At 39.9% G+C, this 6,642-nt stretch overlaps 1 long non-coding RNA gene across 1 annotated transcript; it reads left to right on the top strand.

Moving 5' to 3' along the window:
• Positions 1-4,516: 4,516 nt before the first annotated feature.
• LOC145447109 (uncharacterized) lies at positions 4,517-6,405 on the top strand. Its single transcript, XR_013917457.1, has 2 exons — positions 4,517-5,691; positions 6,168-6,405. It is a non-coding gene; the product is annotated as an uncharacterized LOC145447109 (long non-coding RNA).
• Positions 6,406-6,642: the final 237 nt, after the last annotated feature.

The following is a 6,642-nucleotide window of genomic DNA, read 5'->3' as shown; positions in this document are numbered from 1 at the left end:
CCAGTCGGCGGGCCGGATATAGGAAAATTAGGTACTTGGCGGGCCGGATTGCTGAATCGATACATTATTCGCGCATTTATCCACGTACACAAGGAGTAAATCGTACTTAATGAATGTACTTTAACGACAGCACTGTCACTTCAAAGCAATTTCTCGCCGATAATGACGAAACAATGTGGATTTGAGAATAGCATTGTCATGCAGGCGCCGTCATGTCTGCTTCCAGCTGATCAATGAACTCACGGTGCAAGATTTCCAGACGTTCGATAAGCCCGGTACCCCAAATTTACCAAGATATCAATTTATTAGGTGACGAGATAGCGTCGTTGTTCAACTGTGTGACCTAATTAATCTCGATAGCGAATTCATGCGGCCCGCGTCCTCTCACGAAATTTGAAAAGTGGTCAGCGACCCGTTTTGAGTTGGCGACCCCTGGCATAAGCGGTGTCTTACGAAAGCCTAGAAGTGTACCGTGCTACAAGTCGGCGGTTACGGATTCAAAAATATGATATATCAGCATGGTGTGAATGATCATTGTAGTCGACAAACACCATGATTTCCCCAAACGACATTAGGGTTGAGTACATCGTAAATGCCGATAATGCAAGTTTTCTCGCTTCGACGATCTGACGCGTAAGCTCCACTCTCGCACGCTGCGGATACACCCACATATTAAAATACAGTCACTAAAATTTGACGTAGGAAGCAAGTAGTGGGGAATCTCGGCAGACTGTGGCTGCGGGCCACATTATCATGTAAGACGGAAAACTGTCCGCGGGCCGGACAAAATCCCTTCGCGGGCATGATCCGGCCCGCGGGCAGTATGTTGCCCGCCCCTGGAATAGACTCATGATCTCCACCGATGTCTGTATTTATTTAGAGAGCGGGCTGGGCAAAGGGGAATCAACAAAGACAAGTGCATAAGTGTGACGGCTGAATTAGGTGACGCAATCTAGCAGCGGATCGAGGTCGACTCTAAAATGTCAACCCGAGTGTTGGAGGTTCTTTAGGCTCTTCCTCGCCGTCTGATCCGTCCAAAGGGAATCTTACAAAAAGCCTAGAACTAATTTGGGCAGTGCTAAAAGTCCGCAGTTATTATGTCATCATCATCGATTTATTAGCAATTTTTGTCAGTTCAATACACCACAAAAATGCGATACAATGAAAAGACAGGAAGATGTCGAAGCGACTTGGAGTAGTCTATGGAATCAGACACCCACCTTGGCCTAGGCGATGTTAAGAGGAGGCATGCACACTGAATAAAAGTAGAGAAGATAATATAGAAAAAGAAAGCGACAAGAAATGGACGGCATGTCATGGGAAGCAAGATCGATAGGTCAGTCGTGGTCCGGTAATTTTGTCACAATAAAGAATATCGACCTGGTGTAAATTGGTCGACGTGATGAAATTATAGAGATTGTACAATCTACAGTCTCTATGTAGTGAAATGATCATAGATTCAAAAACAACAGCAACAACAACAAGAAGAGTAACGTCAACTCAGCCATTCACATTTTGATATGGGTTCCTTGGAGTCGACTTTTATCGAAATACATCTAAAAATAGTACATAAAGCTTAAGCGCTCTGTTCGCCCCGATTAGTCGAAATTTCATGCCGGTAACATCATATTTTGTGATACGATTGTTGAGATACAATGCCCTTTCCAATCCTCTACTAAAGTAGCTGACGATTTCCCCCTACGAATTTCAGCCGAAAATATTCGGGTTCATTTCAATACGAATATACTATTCAATTCAATAGGATTTACATTGTAAAGCGCTATTGCCTTTCTGTCAACGCCCCACCCTGTCTGTATGATATTTTCCAAGTAAAGTAGTCATTAAACAGGAGCAATTCGTAAAATATCACTCATTACGAAGCGGCGCTAACGAAATGTCTTATCACATGATGTTATAATAACAATAACTCGTTGGTAAAATTAACACGGATCCCAGCAGGTCACTTTGAGTACGGAAAAGTGTCCTGCCTTTTCGCAAAATTATGGGGGAGGTTGTATTTAAAACAAAATCCTATTTAAAACAATCACGTTTAAAAATGATGGCCTGTGCTTAAAACATGTTTTTTATTGTTTTTATTTTGTAGCGATGACGTCAAGAATATTCCATTGTGACGTCACAGCAGATTAACATTGTTATATGGTTCCTTCAGAATTATAATTGGAAATATAGGGTCAATATGGCTCCTTTGAAGAGGTTTCCGACCAAAAATATCTTTGAGTAGGCTGCATCGTCATGCAGCATTTTGACGGTCGGCGATCCTCATCATCATCGGAGCATTCATCCTGTTCCAGTGATATACAATACACAACTAAGTGCTTTAACGATTATTTCGCGGGTTCCAACTATTCCATATCGTATACGTTGATTCTAATAGTGGGTGTAAATCTTCACAAGGCTCATACACATGCTTTTTCGAAAATATTTACACAGTTATGACATTATACAACTTTTGAAAAATCACATGATATTTAAAATGGCATTTGTTTTAAACACTATAAACAAAGTATGTTAAAACACTTCTTGTTTGAAATGCAACCATAATTGTAGGGACGCTCCAAGAATCCAATGTCCAGAAACTATATGTCTCATCACCGTTCTCAATATATGGGGCTATCCCAAGCGCGTAGAACAGACACAAGAGAGTCATTTTAACTCATTCTAATTTGTACTTGAAAGAGTTCTTCTTAGCATGACGATGTTTCTTTGTTTGCTTGTTGTCATTTTGATCAACTTGAAATCCAAGGAATCTTCAACATTGATGTTAAGATGGGCTATCTGGAAAATACAGATTCTATTTGATGTCTAATTGCTCCGTAACACTGTGTGTTGCTGTTCTTCTATTTCCCACGTTTTTTATTTATTTTATATTCATTTTTATTACTATCTACACTGTAAAAAATCTGGTAGATTTACTGGGAAATCTCTGTAAATTTACCACGAATTACCGGCCGCAGCCAATTACTGTGCGTAGCTTGTCATTTTACATTTTGATATGTAACATTACCTTAATATAGCTGTAAAGTAAGTTACCAGAATTTCTTCGCAAAATTACTGACAGTTACTCGTTACTGCAGTTTACCGGGCTATTGGCAAAATTGATTAGCTTCAAAATCGCTGCAGCCAATGTATACGTAGAACTGAATGTTACTGATATATCATTCTAGATGTGATTTGACCTGATTGAACCTCGTTTGCGAGACTGGGGTCTGTCATACCGAAATTGTTGGCCCTAGTATCAATTAAGCTTAGTAGGGTACAAGAAATAACTGACAATCGTAGCTAATGTGGTACACCGTAGCCATATTATATTATAAGGCAATGGCTGTACGGCCAGTCTCGCTGGTTACATTCGTTGTCACGGATAAGGCTGATAAGTTAGAAAATTAGTTCAGGATGTGTAATATTGATCGGGGAAACTAGAAATATCAGCACCGCATGCTCAGCTGACCACTTGTTAATGGCGGACAAGGCGACCTGTAATAGGTTATAGAGATGTGAAAAAAATAGCAGACCGTTAAAAAGTAACAGTTAAGCTTCTCAAGTAGCAGTAGCAGTTACCTGCTTACCCAAATCACAGTTAACAGAATAGCACTTAAGCACATAGCCTTGACATTCAATATAGCCTACATTTATCCTGGACTACTGGATGGAACAGTGGTAGTTCTCTGATGTGTTTCATTATTCGGGAAACGAGTGCCATTACACTACAGTACATCAGTCTCAACCAGACCACCACATCACTCTGGTGACAATAGCAGTGCTTATCTTCAACCACCACCCAATCTGACTGAATGACATCTTCGGTTGCAAAATTAAATCCATTTTTGTCATGTGCATGCCTCCTCTTTACATCGCCTAGGCCCAGGTAGTTGTCTGATCTCAAAGACTATCCTAGACGTTTCGGCATCTTCCTGTCATTCATTGTATTGCAGTCTTGTGATGTTTTTGAAGTGATGAAATTGTATGAATAAACTTGAACGGCATAAGGTGGGCGGTTCTGTAAATATAGGCCTACTCCATGAATGAATTTTCTTCAAGCTTTACAGTAAGATGAGGCTAGACGACTCTGTGTGATTATGTCTTCAATCATAATTAATTGTTAGATTAAAGTTGAGGTTCGATATCGGCGAGTTTAGAAGTAAACGACTACATTTGCACTTTTCGACTAAATTTGCGGTCAATTGTGACGTAGGGTTTACCTACAATATAACTGCTAAAAAGTAACAGTTAAAAATCACAGTTATTATTTCGAAAGTAGCAGTTCGTAACTGCTACTGCAAAATATCGGTTAAGCCCATCTCTAATAGGTTACAGGTGACTGCTTTTTCTGAGATTCGTAGTAAACAACCAACGCACAACTGTGACATCACAACCAGCGTCTGGTTAGGTAAGTACAGTAAGTAGTGAACAACACATGGAATATATATCAATTTATACGAAATTAGATGAAAAAAGGGACTACATGCAATGATAAATGTTTCTGTATGGAAAAAACTAGGGATGGTGTGAACGTGAGGTTCACGTTCGCGTTCTGTGTGTGAACCTCGGAAATTTAGAGGTTCACGTTCACAAACGAACCTTGGTAGGTTCTGCACTGTGAACCTTTTTGGTATATTGCAATTTTCACTTCATTATAACATCTTTTGTTTAAACTTATCGCGTTTCAACTGCGGGCCACTCTATGCATGGCGCTGGCAGCATAGAATAATCAACACTAAACGAGCATGCACCTTGAAAATCTCAAAAATTTTACTTGTTTTGTTACAAAAGTTTGCTCGAGATATCCAGCTTTCCGATTGTGAATATTTAATAGTGACTCCATGCTGTGAGCTTGACCAGCAATCAAAGCAAATGATGCTTATTCAACCAATCAAAAAAGTAGATATTGCTGTCCGATGTAGAAAATTCTAGCAGGCGTACTGGTTCAACCTTGATTTCATATGTTTATTGTGTCATAAAATCCAAATTCGTGCGATTGGCGTGTTGTCTACTACTGTATAACTTGTTAATGGGGTAATATCGGTAGCAAGTATAGAAACCCATTTAACACTCTGCTAAACATCAACGTAGCAATACTCTGACGCCAAATACATTGTCCAGTCTGGCCTAGACCATAATAACGTAAACTTATATTCCTTAGCAAGACCTCGTCTAAATTGTTGGCAAAGCCACGGAAGATATAAATTTTATGGGATTATTGTATCATTTGATTTGTTGATACATTTGGCGACGTTTCAAGCGTCAATATGTACTTCAGCATTAGTGGCATTATGTGGCCCGAGTCGTCGCTAACAATATTATATGTAGGCGATCACTTCACTGAAATGTAGGGTTGAAATTAGCAATATGACGTCATGAGGTTCACGTTCGCGTTCACACAGAACCTTTCAAAAAGGTTCGCGTTCACACGAACCTGAACCTTTCAGAGGTTCACACCATCCCTAGAAAAAACGACCCAGATCAAACATTATAACGTGGCCAGTAAATATTATTGGTGTCATGTGTCAGCGGATGAATACCATTTATTTCGAAATCGTTCGAGTGTCGTCTGGCCAGTGGCCATTAGTGAGATTTGAGCAAAGGGTGGAGCGAAGCTTGTTGTGCTTGAAGAAAGTGGACACGGTCGTTAAAAATGCCTAGGAATGCTGAATGGAATACGCATCTTAAAAGGTAATACAGTACTACATAGTATTCGTTACCGTGAATATCTGACTCTGCACACCAGCCCTCGATGACTTAGATTTCATGATTGATATATTTCATTCGCCGCATTCTCTGTTCTATTTTGGGATATTTGTCGACTTATATAGTGACCACATACTCCGCTGCGGAGGGGTTGAAACTGTTGGCTTGGTAATGTCATTTTCGGGCCATAGCATAGATATGTTTTCATCCGCTGCTGGATTTGTTTGCCACACATGCCACCTTAAATTAGGAACCTTTTGCTTCAATACAGAGATAAAGTCATGAATCTCTGCTATGTCATGTAAAAGGCGGAGCCGTCATCACACAATGTGCCAGTACCGGTACTTCAAAACATGTTATAGTTTTGTTAGCCTATTTGTCTTAGTCTTTATAATGTCATGTCCACTGTCCAGGTTAGGAACTTTGCTTTATATAGCGACTTACGCATGAATTCTTTTTAGTGGAACTGCAAGATACTACTTACACAGAAGGAATGAGAACGAGAAAAAGAAACAATTGGAAGTTTGGCCGGTGGTGGAATTAATTCACGTTTTCTCGAGACCACTCGTGTTACTGCATGTCTCCTAAAGAAGAATTAGACCTCCAGCAGCAATATTGTTTCAACGATAACCACTTCATCGTGATATCATGAATGAATATACAGTTTGTTCCAATGTCGTTTTGGAAATGTGAAGAAAATGTCGCGATATTTTTGCATCGGGTTGCTTTGCGATAGGTATGATGTACGTGAATTTACAAGCTGGTATGTAATCCTGATTTACAGGGACAGCATGTAGGTAGGTAGGCGGTAAAATGACAGTCTCGATCGCAAATGTACAGGAGAACATGTAGATTAGATATACCGGAGGTGACTGTAACATTACAGTCTGGCGTGTAAAGTGAGATTACCGGACGAGTGTAAGTTAAATTTACATT

Source organism: Botryllus schlosseri, chromosome 9, assembly GCF_051294905.1.
Source record: "Botryllus schlosseri isolate E-star chromosome 9, Bs_hap1, whole genome shotgun sequence".
NCBI lineage: Eukaryota > Metazoa > Chordata > Ascidiacea > Stolidobranchia > Styelidae > Botryllus > Botryllus schlosseri.
Note: the sequence above shows the minus strand (reverse complement) of the source record. Positions and strands in the feature narration are given on the sequence as shown.